The sequence below is a fragment of the Nicotiana sylvestris genome, chromosome 2 (genome assembly GCF_000393655.2).
Source record: "Nicotiana sylvestris chromosome 2, ASM39365v2, whole genome shotgun sequence".
Lineage (NCBI taxonomy): Eukaryota > Viridiplantae > Streptophyta > Magnoliopsida > Solanales > Solanaceae > Nicotiana > Nicotiana sylvestris.
This window is the reverse complement of record NC_091058.1, coordinates 1,132,250-1,150,650: the sequence shown is the minus strand read 5'-3', so window position 1 is coordinate 1,150,650 and position 18,401 is coordinate 1,132,250.

Genomic DNA, 18,401 nt, shown 5'->3' with positions numbered 1-18,401 from the left:
TTAACGCTCTGTTTCCCGCATTTCTACTTCGTTATACTTCGTTATCCGTGTTTTGTGGTATAGGGTTGGTCGGATCGAATCTGAAATGATTTTGGTAAGGTTGGAGATGCTTAGTCTCTTCCACGAAAGCTTATGTTGGAAAGTCAAACGGATGTTGACTTATATGTTTGAGGGCTTGGAAGTGAATTCCGATGGTTCGGTTAGCTTCGAGAGGTGATTTGTGACTTAGGAGTGTGATCGGAATGAGTTTTGGAGGTTCGGAGTAGATTTAGGCTTGAATTAGCGAAGTTGATATTTTGGCGATTTCTGGTTGATAGGCGAGAATTTGATATAGGGGTCGTAATGGAATTACAAGAGTTGCAATAGCTCTGTTGTGTCATTTGGGATGTGTGTGCAAAATTTTAGGTCATTAGGACATGGTTTGGTTGGATTTTTGATCAAAAGCGTAATTTAGAAGATTTTGAAATTTTTAGGCTTGAATCCGATGCGAATTTGGTGTTTCGATGTTGTTTTAAGCGTTCCAAAGGTGGGAACAAGTTTGAATAAGGTTATGGGATATGTTGACATGTTTGGTTGAGGTCCCGGGGGCCTCGGGTGAGTTTCCGGTGGCCAATCGGACCATTTCGTGAAGTTTAAAATTGCATAAATATGCTGCTCAGTGTTGCAGACATTTGCTCTTCACGTTCGCGAGAGGGGAATCGCGATCGCGAAGGGTTAGCTGGAGAAGGCTAAGACTTTGGCCTTCGCATTCGCGATGGAGTCTTCGTGTTCGCGAAGGAGTGGGAAATGATGCATTGCATTTGCGAGGTCTACTCCGCGTTCGCATAGAAAGAATTGGCCAGCTGGGTTTTGAGATATTTTGTTCATCGCATTCGAGGGCGAGGGAGCGCGTTCGCGAAGCTCTGTCTGGGTAAAGCATCGCGTTAGCGATAAGGTGGTTGCGATCGCGAAGAAGAATTTTGGTCAACGGAATTTTTGTGCATCGCGAACGCAAGGCTTTGACCGCGTTTGCAAAGAAGGAAAGTTAGGCCTAGACAGAATGTTTAAGTACTCATCTTGTCCACAATTTTGGAGTTTATTTCTTCCATTGTTGGTCGTTTTTGGCGCTTTTTGAAGGGGATTAAATAGGGATTCAAGGGAAATCACTTGGAGGTAAGATTCTTGGACTTAAAACTCGATTCTAATGTGAATTCCACCTAAATAATCATGGAAAATAAGCAAAAAATTAAAGACCTAGGGCTTGGAAATTTAGACCTTTGATTTAGGATTTGAAGGACCATTTGAGGTCGGATTTCAAAACTTTTGTTATATATGAACTCGTGGGGAGATAAGGAATCTATTGATGTAAAAATTATCGAATTCCGAGACGTGGTCCCGAGGGTCGGGTTTTGGTAATTTTGGGATTTATGCCATTTATTGATTGTTTTCGCTTGGGCTTCGTTTCCTTAGCATATTTTGACGTCCTCGTTCTGATTTTGGATAGATTCGACACATGTGGAGGCCGATTCGAGGGGCAAAGGCATCACGAGCTAGAGATTTTGCCTGTTAGAGGTGAGTAATAATTGTAAATGATGTTCTGGGGTGTTTGAAACCCCGGATTGCACATCGTAGTGCTATATTGAGGTGAGGCACACGATTGATGACGAGTGTGGGGTCGTGCACTGTTGGGGATTGTGGCTTGATCTGTCCCGAATGACTATTTTACCGCGTATTTGACTGAAATCTATTTGCTATCATCATGATTTGGGCTGAATGCCATATTTGGGCCTTGTGCCAACTATTTGAACCCTTTGGGGATTTTTACTGGTATTTTCCTCACTATTTTGACTTTATACTTGAACTCAGTCATGTTATATTTCACTGTTTTCGTACTCAGCCATGTTTACTCTGTTTTAACACTTACATGATCTTTTAAATGACATTTTTGGGTTGAGAATCATGTTTTACTATTGCCCGAATGGCTTGTGAGGATTTTGACTGAGTAAGGTTGAGGCCCTATGTTGTGAGGAAACATTTGACACTAATTATGAGGCCGAGGGCCTGAGATATGTATGCCACGAGGTGGCTTGTTTGGTATGAGGCCGAGGGCCTAGTGATGATGCCACGAGGTGGCTTGATATAGCGCTTGGGCCGTAAAGAGCCCCTCTAGGAGTCTGCACACCCCTAGTGAGCGCGGGTGCCCATTGTGATGTGAGATTGAGCCCCGAGGGGCTGGTATTGTTCTATGTGAATGCCCGAGGGGCTGGTACTATTCTGAAATGTTGCCCGATGGGCGGCTTTGTTGATACTGTGCTCGAGGGGCGAACCCTTATGTGGTTATTTTTCTTAATTGACTGTCAATTACCTGCTTAATCATTGAAAAGGCTTTTCATGAAACTACATTTGAGATAAAGAATTTTACCTATCTTTCACTGATTTACTGATTTTACTTGTTTTACTGCTTCATTATAGAATGCTTTGTGCCTTACGTGGTTTCTTGCTTTCAGTCTTTATTTACATTTGTTACTCACTGAGTTGGAGTACTCACTTTACTCCCTACACCCCTGTGTGCAGATTCAGGCGTTGCTGATCTTGCTAGTGCGATTTGAGAGCTCCCGGCGGACATTCGGAGTTCACGAGGTAGCTGCTTAACGTCCGCAGACCCGTGTTTCTCCCTATTTATCATTTCTATCTCATATCAGACTTTTGTACTAGTTATAGACCTTTCAGACTTGTATTAGGTTTTATAGATGCTCATGATTAGTGACACCCCGGTTAGGGCTGTGTTGGGTTATTCTTCCACGTATTTATGATATTATCTGCTACTTTGGATTATCTATTCATGTTTAGATTGTTTCTAAATGCTAAATTGTTAATAATTGGAAAAATAGAAAGTGACGGCTAGCCTTGTCTTCACGAGAGGCGCCATCACGACCGGATCCGGGTTTAGGATCATGACATAATCAAATAGGCTCTTGGTCTTTTATCAATAAGCCACCTTGTGGCGTAACAAATCAGGCCCTCGGCCTCAAAATCATGAATTAGTATAACATTGTTGCGGCCCGCAGCCCGATCCCATAATATCCTCACAACACAGGCCCTCGGCCTCACTCAGTCAGAAATCTCTCATGCCACTCATGCAACAGTAAAACATGATGCTCAACCCAAAATATCATTTAAAATATCAAAACAGAGTAAATATGGCTGAGTTATGAAAACAGTAGAATACGGCATGACTGGGTACAAATATAAAGTAAAAACATGATAATACTTTCCAAAACACAGTGATAGCAAATAGTTTTCAATCAAATACGCGGTTTAACAGTCATACGGGACAGATTAAGTCACAATCCCCAACTGTGCACGACCCCATGTTCGTCATCTAGCATGTGTGTCACCTTAAAGTAGCACAACGATGTGAAATCCGGGGTTTCACACCCTAAGAACAATATTTACAATCATTACTTACCTCAATCCAAGCAAAATCCTACTCCGAAATGCCTTTTCCTCCCAAATCGACCTCCGAATGCCTCGAATCTAGCCACAATAATTCGATTCAGTCAATAAAAATTATAGAATTTAATTCCATATGAAATTCTACATTTTCCATTAAAAATCCGAAATTACACTAAAAATTTGCCCGTGGGGCCCACGTCTCGGAACTCGACAAAAATTATGGAATATGAACCCCCCATCCAACCACGAGTCCAACCATACAAATTTTACCAAAATCTAACAACAATTCGTCCTCCAAATCATCAAATTTTATTTTCAAAATCTCTAGGCCCAAATTCCCGATTTACACCTCAAAAACATGTAATCTAGCCAGGATATTCAATGATAATTCAATAATATTGACTACTAATGATTACAAGGGACTTACCTCAAGAATTCCCGCAATTTCTCGCTCAAAATTACCAAAAATCCGAGCTTGGAAGTCAAAAAAATGGCAAAAACCCGAACTGTTCACTACTGGACTTAAAACTGTCTAGAATTTTTACGGTATTGTTCACGCGTGTTACAGTTCACGCTGCGTACTGTTCATGCTACTATACACGGATACTGATCAGTATTACTGTTCACGCTACTGTACATGACTACTGTTCATGCTGCTGAAAAAAAATGCAGCAGCTGCCCAAAGAGAATTTCAACAGCTTTTCTATCCGTTAACCTTCCGAAATCCACGCGAGGCCCTCAGGACCTCAACGAAATGCATCAACCAGTCCTAAAATATCATACAAACTTAGTCGAAACCTCAAATCATATCAAATAACGCTAAAACCGTGAATCACACCCCAATTCAAGCCTAATGAAACTAGGAACATCCAACTTCTATATTCGATGCAAAAACCTACCAAATCAAATCCGATTGACTTCAAATTTTGCACACAAGTTATAAATGACATAACAAAGATATAAAAAATTTCAGAACTGGATTCCAAACCCGATATCAAAAATTCAACTCTCGGTCAAACTTTTCCAAAAATCTTCTATTTTTCAACTTTCGCCAAAATGCGCTGAATTGTCCTATGGACTTCCAAATCCAAATCCGAACATGCTCCTAAGTCCAAAATCACCATATGAAACTATTGGAATCATCAAAATTCCATTCCGGGGTCGTTTACTTAGAAGTCAAATCTCCAGTCAAACTTAAGAAATCTTTAGCCTTAGATTTCTAGATTTCGTTAAATGGCAATAATTTGATCTAGGGACCTTCGAATTCGATTTCGGGCATATGACCAAGTCCCAAATCACGATACGGAACTACCGGAATGGTCAAAACTTGGATACGGGCTCGTTTGCTCAAAATATTAACCGAAGTCAACTCAGTTGAGTTTTAAAGCTCTAATTCATAATTTAATCCATTTTTCACATAAAAACCTTCCGGAAAAGTTTTATGGACTGTGCACGTAAGTCGAGAAATTACTGATACCACTTTTCAAGGTCTTAAAATACCGAGATAATTATTTAATTTAAAGATTACATTTTGGGCCATCACAATAATGAAACAATAATTTAAAAAAAGGAAGTTGCGTTGGTTGTTTCTATCTTGAAAACACAACGATTTCATAAAGGAAAAGATGATTTTTTAGATGAGATCATCTCTTTTAAGAGACTTTTAAACTCAATTCTTATCCTCTATAGTCGCTCGAAGATGGTTTAAAATATTTAAAAAAAATAGAAAAACAAAAGATCCGATCTTACATATTGCCATGAATTCCTGCATGATTTCTTATATACGGTTCTTGCTTTTATCACTTTCTTTAGTGAAAATCAACTACCAAATTTTATTTTTAGCATTGTTATTTGTTGAGCGTTCCTAATTAGCATATTCTTTAAAACACTTTCAGAACTATTCAACGATATGTATGCATTTACATGTGTTTTGATCTTTACTATACATACAACATATATTAACATCAGAAAGAACATGTTATTGATTCATGAATCTTACACCGATCTTAAAGCAAATTACATAGATACACCATTTCTCAAAATCAGAGAGAAAGTAGAAGAAAAAAAGAAATACAAAGCATGTTGCTATTGAGTTTCCATAAAAAGGTTGCTAAAACAACACAGGTTATGGGGTGCATATACATGGAAGTGTAATAAGTGCACTGAGTAGCTCTTGCAGTCCTGGACCAAAATTATTTTACTCTTCTCTAAGATCAGGAGAAGAGATTAGTACTTTGAACCAAGAATGCAAGAGCTCCTGAATACATCACACTATTTTGTGGGCAAGTGGACATTATTATATAGAACTTATGATTTTTGGGGTTGTGGAGGGGTTAAAATTGTGGTCATTGTTATCTTGGAGTATAGGATGATGATCAACGAATGAGAGTGTTACTCTGTGGTAGAGGGTGAGGATTGTGCTTCTTATGTGAGGGGAGAGAAGGGATTGTGCTTCTTTTGTGAGGGGAAGGAGGGGATTGTGTTTCTTTTGTTGAGGGAAAAGAGTGTTGAGAGAGACTACAGAGCATGTTGTTGTTGAGTTTTCATAAAAGGGTTGCTAAAACAACACAGGTTATGGGGTGCATGTTGTGGATATACAGGGAAGTGTAATAAGTGCACTGATGGAAGAGTTGGTTTTAAACAACACAGCATATTTTACACTAAATAGAAACTATGCAAAGACAAGTAGGAGTGTTTAAACCGAATCGGAAAATCGCACCAAATTGAAAAGTCAAATCAAACCGATTAAAAAATTCAAAAATTAATTTTATCATATCTATAGCCATAAAAAACTACAAAAGGTTAAGTATTGATTACTCAGGATTAATCTGCATCTAATTTAAATAATATTATATGTTTATACTATGCTAAAAAATATGTTTTATATAACAATTAGGGTTTTAGAAGAATAGTGAAACTCACCCAACGATAATAAGGATTAAAAATTTTATGAGGTTAAATCTTTAAGTCTCGGACATTCATATAATTCGAGCTTATGCGTTGAGATATATACCAAATATTTTTAATAAGTTATTTGTATCGTGGAATGCTTTACGTCTTAAATAACATCTTTTAATTCCTTTGTTAAAATTATTTTTAACTTTCTTATCATCACGGTTTAGAAAAAAATATGCCATTCGTCTTTGAATTGGGATAGAATACCCCCCTTGACCTTAAGTCAAATGCCAAAATTGGATAGTCATTGGAAAAATTTTCAGAATGGGAAAAAAAAATTCAATTTATTTGAATGGTAAAGTATGTTTTTCAATAATTTAAAATACATGCAATCGTGTTGTATAGAAACTAAAGTACACAGATCTCCTTTTCAATTTTAGTTTTCTTTTATTTTCAAAACTAGTGTATTTGTCCGCGCTTCGCTTGCGCAGTCATTAAATATATAAATAAATAAATATATATATATATATATATATAGATACATATAATTTATTTTTAAAAATTAAATAAAATCAGAAATATTAAGCATTTTCAATGACACTATGGTTGCAATTATCATACTTTCAACAGTATACACGTTACAAGTTTGCCATGGAATGATATAATTGTCCCCACAACTATAAAGGGATATATGTAAAGTTGATATATATTTCTTAATCAATTATCTCTGATTTTCTAAAAAGTTGAAGAAGTTTTAAGAAATATGTGTTCTTTTTAATAGAATAATAATAAATGTCTTTATTTAATTAATATATGCATATCTAAGTTTATTCTTTTTTTTAAAAAAAAAAATCTTGTTCAAATGTTTCTCCTTACATAAAAAAGAATGTGAAATTATAATACAGATAAAAAAAATACAGCCAAAGAAGTTTACACATGATGAAATAATAATTTTAAAAAAAGGAAGTTGCGTTGGTTGTTTATATCTTGAAAACACACAACGATTTCATAAAGGAAAAGATGATTGTTTAGATGTGATCATCTCTTTTAAGAGACTTGTAAACTCAATCCGTGTCCTCTATAGTCGCTTGAAGATGGTTTAATATATTTAAAAAAATAGAAAAATAAAAGATACGATCTTACGTATTACCATGAACTCCTGCATGATTTCTTATTTACGGTTCTTGCTTTTATCACTTCGTTTAGTAAAAATCAACTACCAAAATTTATTTTTAGCATTGTTATTTATTGAGTGCTCCAAATTGGCATATTCCTTAAAACTCTTTCAGAACTATTCATCGATATGTATGTATTTATATGTGTTTTGACCTTTAGTATACATCCAACATATATTAACATCAGAAAGAACATGTTATTGATTCATGAATCTTACACCGATCTTAAAGCAAATTATATAGATACACCATTTCTCAAAATTAGAGAGAAAGTAGAAGAAAAAGAAGAAATACAATGCACATCCTGTTTGGACCCTTAATCATAAGAAAATAAAAAGAAAAAGAAATATAGATACACCGGTCTTAAAGCAAATTACATAGATACACCATTTCTCAAAATCAGAGAAAAAGTAGAAGAAAAAGAAGAAATACAATGCACATCCTATTTGGAACCTTAATCATAAGAAAATAAAAGAAAATGAAATATAGAATCAGTGCATAATTTTCGGAGTTGTTGTTCATAGTAACCTGTGCATAGCCTCAAAGCTCTCCAAAGTACAACTACGGATTTGAAATGATAGGATATCCTTCCGCAAGTTGACAACAAAAGCCCAACCAATTGTGCCAAGAGAAACATCACGCACCACATCTGTAGTACCATTAAGATTCTTCAATTCTCGCTTTATAATAAGCGTTTTGTGTCGTGTAAGATCGAGTAGCAAAGAAACAAGGGCATAAGCCTCAAAGGAATCAAATCGCACGATGAGGAAATCAAGAAGGGAAGTACTCCCCTTTTACATTTAGGGGTCTCCAAATTTATAATCCATTATTTATTAATTTATCTCAGACCAGGGAGGCAATATCAATTTACAAATCTCAAGCAAGCATTACAAGCATGTACAAATCATGCCGAGGTCGTACGGCCTGATCCAACAAATATCTAAATTGTGCACTGCCAGAGGATCGAATGGCGCGAACCATACATGCATCTATTTAATCTGCCGAGGTGTTCGGCCCGTTTCAAATTAAACACACACAGACAGTCAATCAAGAAGTCATCAGGGAACAATTATCCAAAGAAAGTCAATTCTCTTTTAACAATTTAAGAAAATGAAGTTTAATCTTTTTAGAAATTCATTTACTAATTCGATGTGATTTAAGCAATTCAAACTGTCAATAAGATTACAAATATTCTAAGTATAGCATGCTTTTGGGTCCTAGACTACCCGGACTTAAACATAATAGTAGCTGCGCACGGACCATCGTCACCTCTTGTGTACGTAGCCCTCCACAAATATAAGCACATAACCAGTTATTTCACCTATGGGGACAATTCCCTCTTACAAGGTTAGAAAGGAGATTTACCTTGCTCCAAAGTCCAATGACCGGCTTCCAAGTCCTTCCGACGACTCAAACCGATGCCCCAATGCTCCAAAACTAGCCAAATAATAGGCAAACCAATGAAAATACACCCTAATATTCATAACAATTCAATTTATATAAAATCCCAACTCCGCTCGAAAAGTTGACAAAATCGTCATCGGGCCCACGTACCCGGATTTTGAAATTTTTTGAAGATGGAGTTTACCCATGACCTCACGAACTCAAATATATGATTTTCTCTCAATCCATGCCGAAAATCGTGGTAAAAAATCCAAAATATAAATTTCTAGGTCTCCTACCAAAACCCCACAAATTTCTACCAAATTTCATGCTCAAATCCGTATATAATCCAAGTATTAACTCAAAACTAGTAGAAACCACTTACCTCATGCTTGGTGATGAAAATGGCATTCCCAAGTTGCTCCAAAATTGGCTCCCATAGAGGGGGAAAATGGTGAAAATGAGCCAAACCCTCCCTTAAAAGAACACACTGCCCAGCCCGCTTCTCGCACCTATGGTCCACCTGCCGCTTCTGTAGCTCCACACCTGCGGAAATCTCCATCGCAAGTGCGGTCTCAGCTAACTCGACCACGACCGCTTCTGCGGAGCCAGGACCTCTTCTGCGATCTCGCTTCTACGGAAGCTGCGTCGCACCTGCGCTCCCAGCCAAACCCAGCCATTTCCGCTTCTGCGACACCAGGGCCGCTTCTACGGCTCTGCACCTGTGGCCAAAACCTCGCAAGTGCGATTACACCAGATACCAGTTGCTTCAATTCTTTCTTCAAATATAAATTTTGATATGTTAACCATCAGGAATCCACCCGAGGCCTTCGAGACCCCCAACCAATCATACCAACCAGTCCCAAAATATAATACGGACCTGCTCGAGGTCTCAAATCACATCAAACAACGCTAAAATCACAAATCACACCCTAAATCAAACTTGATGAACTTGAGAAATTCAAACTTCAACATTCGATAACGAAACCTATCAAATCACATCCGATTGACCTCAAATTTTGCACACAAGTCATATTTGACGTTGCGGACCTACTCCAACTTCCAGAATCGGAATCCGACCCCGATATCAAAAAGTCCACTTCCGGTCAAACTTCTCAAATACTTTCAAATTTCCAACTTTAGCCAAATGACTCCAAATGACCCACGGACCTCTGAATTCATTTTCGATCGTCCTCTCAACACCAGAATCACCATACGGAGCTATTCCTAGACTTGGAATCCTAAACGGACACCGATAACACTGAAATGCACTACAACCCAAACTTATGAAATTCTTCCAAAAATGATAACTTTCACAATAGGTGCCGAAACATTCATGGGTCTTCCAAAACCCGATCCGGACATACACCCAAGTCCAAAATCATAATACGAACCTGCTGAAACCTTCGAATCCCGATTCCGAGGCCGTTTACTCAAAAATCCAATCTTAGTCACTTATATCAACTTAAAGCTTCCAAAATGAGAATTCTCTTCCCAAATCGACTTTGAACTTCCCGAAATTCAATTCCGACCACGCGTATAAGTCGTAATACCTGAATTGAAGCTGCTCATAGCCTCAAACTACTGAACGGCACACTAGAGCTCAAAATGACCAGTCAGGTCGTTACATTCTCTTCCACTTAAACATACGTTCGTCCTCGAACGTGCCGAGAACTGCGCTGGAGTTGTCTGAAATCACTATTTAACACCTCAAACACCTACCCGTGCTACCACAACTCGGGGCACCTTAGCTTGATCAATCTGAAGATATCCTTTTCACTTAAGCAAATAAGCCTTAGAGCCCAATTCCAACATCCGGAATTCTCTGCCATGTCTGTTTCCAACATACGAACACCATATCGATCACCAAACGATGTACTAGAACATGACTGCATACCTTTGCTGAATTCACACCTTGCACCGCTTTATTCACAGGACCACAATAACATTCTCCGAGCATAATAGTCGAAATTCCACAAATCTGATGCTCCCATTGCACCTCATGGCATACATAGGTCTTGCTCTAACTCTTACAATACCGCCACGACGGAAGAGATGTGTATAAATTAATAACCAACTGCCGAATCAAAAAAAACATTGGGTCTATACTCCTGACAAGAACCATCACCTCATTCTGAACCAAATAATGGTTTTTGCTCCTTAATATACTTCATATAATCAGATTGCACTGATCCTAAATCCAATGATCTCGTCTCACCCAATACGAACTACTCAGGCAATAAGCCACCCCAAACATGAAGTCTCATATGATGCCACAATGTGCCAATAGGCTACCAACTCGAATGTAATACAAAAAAGGAAACGAATTCTGGAAGGGACTACTCAACTCATGCACTAATATGAGCTTTTCTTAGAAAATAGGAAACAAGACACACTAAAATAGGGTATAGAAAGTTGTATTCAACATCACACTATTGCGGCATGCAATCCGATCCAAATAACATACCCGTGGCGGCGTACCACCCGATACACTCATAAAATTCACATAAGGAGATATACATCGAGCTAAATTGCTCATTACAATAAAGTACCGAATATTGATCACAAGCACGCTAAGTGCATAATACCAACCCTGGAGAGACATATAGTGTCATAAGCTACAAAACCCAAGCACAACTGAGGTGTGATATATGATCTGAATCTCAAGAACCATCATATGACACTATCGCTATGCGAATCCTCAACGCATAAGAAATTTATCAAGCCGTTTCATAACTCACACGGCACAATGTAATGTTACATGAAATAGCCAATGATGAACTAGCACCTAATGTCCGAATACTCTTCCATAAGGAGTGCATTGCTGAAATGAACACATCTGGCCTGATACAAAGCCCACATTCATATTTACATCCATCCACAAGTCTCAAGCCGATTCTGATCGTACCGAACTAGGCTAATAACCTTTCCCGAGTCCATAATAATCCCTTTTCTTATAATTCACAAGGACAATCATCATAACCGGAGTAAACTTCCATAGTTCACAACCCAATAAACCAAGTGTCCTCCAGGCATAAATTCTCACATTAGCGATATTACCACAACCTTCAAAATTGGTTTAAATTTCCAATCAATCAAGTGACTACATACCACACTTATATAACCTCCCCATGAGACACACTCCCACGACCTTCTGCACCAGATAAAAAGTCTGCACATCCACACCACTAACACTGTAAAGCAATTCAAGAATCCATAACCAGGATGCAGAGCCTCTTTCACAAAACACTGATCTCAGGTGACGCTGAAGACAATACCAACTTGCTTTAAACATCCAAGCTCCTTTCCTGCTCATCCGAGCTAATGACATCCTTGCCAACACCGAATCGCAACCTTGGTTCTCACTTTCAAATCCCATACCACTCACTGCACATAGCACGCCGATTTGCGATAGTGCAAGATTTCCATCATAACTCCTGAACCACTAATAGATCAATACTTCATCATATATAAACTTCCACTTACTCATTTTAGGAGAACCATAGCAATACGCGAGTGAATCCTCATACCCGTAGAATATGCAAATCTTCAAGTAGTGGCCTAAGTCACCATAGTCCTTCCGGAATCCGCCTACACATAACAAGCCATAATACCAGAATGCTTCTGAATAAAAATCAATTATGACGGCCGACAAGCCTCACATGTACCGTCAAAATCACTTGCATAACTTAATCATGCTGAAAGAACTGATCACTGCCACCAGTATTCCAATTCAACCATGGCTAACCAATCCCAACCTTTTCCAATTTATCCTTAATTGCCTTAGAATAATAATAACTTCATTCAACACATAACACACTCAACCCGCACTCATCCCAAGTGGCCTTGAAACACGAGACCATGCTGCCTCACGAACCACCTCATATCTTCCTTGTGAGCACATTCGCATCTCAGCTGGTACATCCATTCTGACAATTCCTCTACGAATAAGAAGTCCTTTCCTCTTTTTACTCCCGATGCTACACTACAAGTCGAAAATATCATAGATCATTCTGAGCCTCTTATTGTAATCTGCTACAGAAGCTCGATTCTTAACCATATTATGGCTTAAATCCCTAGGCACCGCATTTTTAACCTTTGAATTTACTAGGACCGTTGTTAAGAGCTACCCACTCTGACTTGGTCCTGAATACAGTCAACTCCAAGAATCGTGTAGCGCATGAACACCCTCTCGACGAAGCACCAGACTGAATCACTTCCCCTGAAAATCACCTCTGGACGAAGCATAAATCCTGAATCTTCCCAAAGCTTGATCATGATCTAATAAGGCTAACCGTAGTATATCTTTATTAGATTCCTTGCCTCAAATAACCACTTATATTCTTTTCCCTTAGCTGAATAACTCGCCAATACACCGATGACCCAAAATCTCACCAATAGACGACCATGCAATCCAACCGTAGGCGGTGGGACTCTCCCACTTATCTTGAAGCCACTATTACACAACTCTGGAACCCACCAAGATTCTTTATCTCTCATTGACATGACCTTGCACAATCAAATCGTCAGATCCCCCAAAATTCTTCCATTGGCATTTCATGAACACTCCTAATTCTATAGCAACATCCACATATTGGACCTCTTACTGGATAGCCAGTAAAATCCTTCGCAAAAGCTTCACCAACCACGCGGATGCTGACCTGCTCTCCGGAGATAACCCACCTGAGCCTGCGCTCGTTCACTAGTTGCACAAATCCATTCACTCATAGTGGACATCAACTAAAATGTGCGACAATATCTTCCTATCCAAGTCATGTTGTATCCTTCTCCATATCAAGCAACTCCTTTCTATCGTATCCAATCTCCCACCGTATAGTAGCCAATATTTCAAATTAAGCCCGTAGACCCAATCACCATCCACAAAAATTCCCCGAATCATTCCAAACTTTCCTTAAGGTGCGTAGTCATCCTACCACAAAACCCATATGCAACTCCGTCACTCTCCCACTTTGGCGGAACTCACTCTTTTTATCAACTACTCGACCTTCGCTTCTTATACGTGGCCTTTTAGAAATTTTAACCACCGCCTGACACTTCCCACATGTCCTTCCTCATCATTTGTTGCCCGGTTGTTGTCTTGATTCAATCTCATTCTCTGCAACATTGGAACCAACAGATCGCCACTAACTTTAAATCTCCCCGAGGTCATCTTTCTTGAGCCATCAACACTAGAAACACCGATTCAATCCTGAACCACCGCACACCGCGATCTCTAACAGTCGCCTCTCCATTATCATTTCACAATATCCTGCCCCAAGGCAAATTGAAGAAAACCATAACACCAACGAACTTAACATATTCAATCAAGGACGACGATACCACGTCGCAGATAAAAATTCCACCACACTTGAAAACATCAAGTCTTGTTACTCTATCAACCCAAACCTGCATGTATATAGTGCGATTGCCTTTCCTCCATCGGAAATAAAATACTGTATCTCTGAATCATGCACTGAGAGAACTCCCTTCCAAGTCATACACTGCTTCCATGCATGGACAATCATCCCACTATCACATCAATACTGTGCGATAAACATTCATGAGCATTATAGTAACCTGTGCATAGCCTCAAAGCTCTCCAAAGTGTAGCTACAGAGCTGAAATGATAGGATATCCTTCCGCAAGGCGACAACAATAGCCCAACCAATTGTGCTAGGAGAAACATCACACACCACATCTGTAATACCATTAAGATTCTTCAATTCTCGCTTTATAATAAGTGTTTTGCGTCGCGTAAGATCTAGTAGGAAAGAAACAAGGGCATAAGCCTCAAAGGAATCAAATCGCACGATGAGGAAATCAAGAAGGGAAGTATTCCTAACAGCCCTGTAGCCACTCGGAGATAAGTACATACGTCTCCGTACCGATCCGCAAGACTCTACTAGACTCGCTCATGACTCGTGAGACCTAAGGGAACCTAGTGCTCTAATACCATATTGTCACGACCCAAAATCTACTAAGGATCGTGATGGCGCCGGACACCGCTGTCAGGCAAGCCAATCATAAATATTTAATTTAAACCTTGTTTTAATAATTTTGAAAACTATGATTTTTCCTTCAATTTTACTAGTAAAAGATAACTGTTTCAAATTAAATAGAAACGTTTAGGAATTAATACAAATACCCCATAATCATCCCAGAACCCGGTGTCACAAGTGCATGAGCGTTTACCAGGGAATAAAATAAAATGCAATAACCATCCGGACTACAATTGGACAAGAATGAAATGATACAGTACAATACTCTGAAGGAGACTCTGCTGGCTGCGAATCGTCTCGCAAGATGCAACTCACCTAAGTCCCCGCATCAACCATACCGCTACGCCACTAAGCCACTAGCCACACATAAACATGTGCAACAAAATGCACAACAAGTATAGTATGAGTATGAAAATAACTTGTACCCAGTAAGTATCCCGTCTAACCTCGAAGAAGTAGAGACGAGAGGTCGACTTCGACAATCATGGATTCATTAAAGCAGCAATAAACTCAAGTAAGTCAAGAAAACAAGTAAACATCCCCTTTTACATTTAGGAGTCTCCAAATTTATAATCCATTATTTATCAATTTATCTCAGACCAGGGAGGCAATATCAATTTACAAATCTCAAGCAAGTGTTACAAGTATCCGCAAATCATGATGAGGTCGTACGACCCGATCCAACAAATATTTAAACTGTGCACTGCCAGAGGGTCGAATGGCGCAAACTATAGATACATCTATTTAATTAGCCGATGCATTTGGCCCGTTCCAAAATTAAACGCACACAAACAGTCAATCAAGAAGTCCTCATGGAACAATTATCCAAAAAGTCAATTCTCTTTTAACAATATAAGAAAATGAAATTTAATCTTTTTAGAAATCCATTTACTAGTTCGATATTTAAGCAATTCAAACTGTCAATAAGATTACAAATATTCCAAGTATAGCATGCTGTTGGGTCCTAGACTACCCGGACTTAAACATAATAGTAGTTGCGCATGGACCATCGTCACCTCGTGCGTACGTAGCCCCTCACAAATAGAAGCACATAACCAATTATTTCACCTATGGGGACAATTCCCTCGTACAAGGTTAGAAAGGAGACTTACCTCGCTTCGAAGTCCAATGACCGGCTTCCAAGTCCTTCCGACGACTCAAACCGATACCTCAACGCTCCAAAACTAGCCAAATAACGGGCAAACCAATGAAAATACACCCTAATATTCATAACAATTCAATTTATATAAAATCCCAACTTCGCTCGAAAAGTTGACAAAATCACCCTGGGGCCCAAATGCCCGGATTCCAAAATTTTTCGAATATGAACTTTATCCATGACCTCACGAACTCAAATATATGATTTTCTCTCAATTCCATGCCCAAAATTGTGGTAAAATCCAAAATATAAATTTCTAGGTCTCCTACAAAAAATCCACAAATTTCTACCAAATTTCATGCTCAAATCCGTATATAATCCATGTATTAACTCAAAACTAGTAGAAACCACTTACCTTATGCTTGGTGATGAAAATGGCACTCCCAAGTTGCTCCAAAATTGGCTCCCATGGAGGAAAAAATGCTGAAAATTAGCCAAACCCTCGCTTAAAAGAACACACTGCCCAGCCTGCTTCTCGCACCTGCGGTCCACCTGCCGCTTCTGCGGCTCCGCACCTGCGGAAATCTCCATCGCATGTGCGCTCTCAGCTAACTCGCCCACGGCCGCTTCTGCGGGGCCAGGACCGCTTCTGCGGAAGCTGCGTCACACCTGTGCTCCCAACCATTTCCACTTCTGCGACACTCGGGCCGCTTTTGCGGCTCCGCACCTGCGACCAAAACCTTGTAGGCGCGGTTACACCAGATACCAGCTACTTCAATTCTTCTTCAAATATAAATTTTGATCTGTTATTCATACGGAATCCACCCGAGGCCTACGAGACCCCAACCAATCATACCAACCAGTCCCAAAACATAATGCGGACCTGCTCGAGGTCTCAAATCGCATCAAACAACGCTAAAATCACGAATCACACCCCAAATCAAACTTAATAAACTTGAGAAATTCAAACTTCAACATTCGATGTCGAAACCTATCAAATCACATCCGATTGACCTCAAATTTTGCACACAAGTCATATTTGACATTACGGACCTACTCCAACTTTCAGAATTAGAATCCGACTCTGATATCAAAAAGTTCACTTCCGGTCAAACTTCTCAAATACCTTTAAATTTCCAACTTTATCCAAATGACTCCAAAATGACCCACAGACCTTTGAATTCACTTCCGATCATGCTCCCAACACCAGAATCACCATACGGAGCTATTTCCAGACTCAAAATCCCAAACGGACATTGATAACACTGAAATGCACTACAATCCAAACTTATGAAATTCTTCCAAAAAAGCTAACTTCCACAATAGGTGCTGAAACATTCACGGGTCTTCCAAAACCCGATCTGGATATACGCCCAAGTCCGAAATCATCCTACGAACCTGTTGGAACCTTCGAATCCCGATTCCGAGGCCGTTTACTCAAAAATCCAATCTTAGTCACTTCTATCAACTTAAAGCTTTCGAAATGAGAATTCTCTTTCCAAGTCGACTCTGAACTTCCTGAAATTCAATTCCGACCACGCACACAAGTAATAATACCTGAAGTAAAGGTGCTCATAGCCTCAAACTGCTGAACGACGCGCTAGAGCTCAAAATGACCAGCCGGGTCATTACAATATATATATATATATATATATATATATATATATATATATATATATATTGTATGTCATCACTTTATTTGCTACCTCATCCATGAAATTTTCTTTCCATCTTGAATCTTGCTAATCACGCTTGAAAATATGGAAGGAGATCTTTGTGTGTGATTCTTAGAAAGAAAGAACCTTATTTCTTTAGGTTTTCAATTTTTATATATGCTTGGTTAGTTTTGGTAAAACTATGATTAATGGCTAGAGGTTGGTAAGTTGAGACTTTTTTGGGATATTTCTATAAGATTCCCTTTTAAATATTAAACCTAGCATAACAGTGAAAAAAACTTCGGATATCCACCTTTATAAGCACTTATCACAAGGTAAAGTTGTCACGACCCAGACCCCGATCCGGTCGTGATGGCGCCTCTCATGAAGACAAGGCCAACCAACCAACCCATTTCGCCTTTTCGGAATAGTTAATATTAATAAACAGTTTTAGCATAACTAAATAACCACAGTCTAAACAAAAGTTTTCTTTATTAAGTGCGGAATACAACCCAAACACAGTTCAAACCGGGGTATCACAAGTCACGAGCATCTATTAGAGTATACATACAATTGCAAGGCCTGAAACATATAAAATAGGACTGATAAACAAAAGGAAGAAATGCGGTGATGTGAACGCTGGCAGTCACCTCACTAAACTCCGATAACTTAGCCTCCGACCAGCTCAAACCCGCTACCGAGTGAAAAAATACTTGCATCTACACATGAGGTGCAGGGAGTAAAGTGAGTACTCCAACTC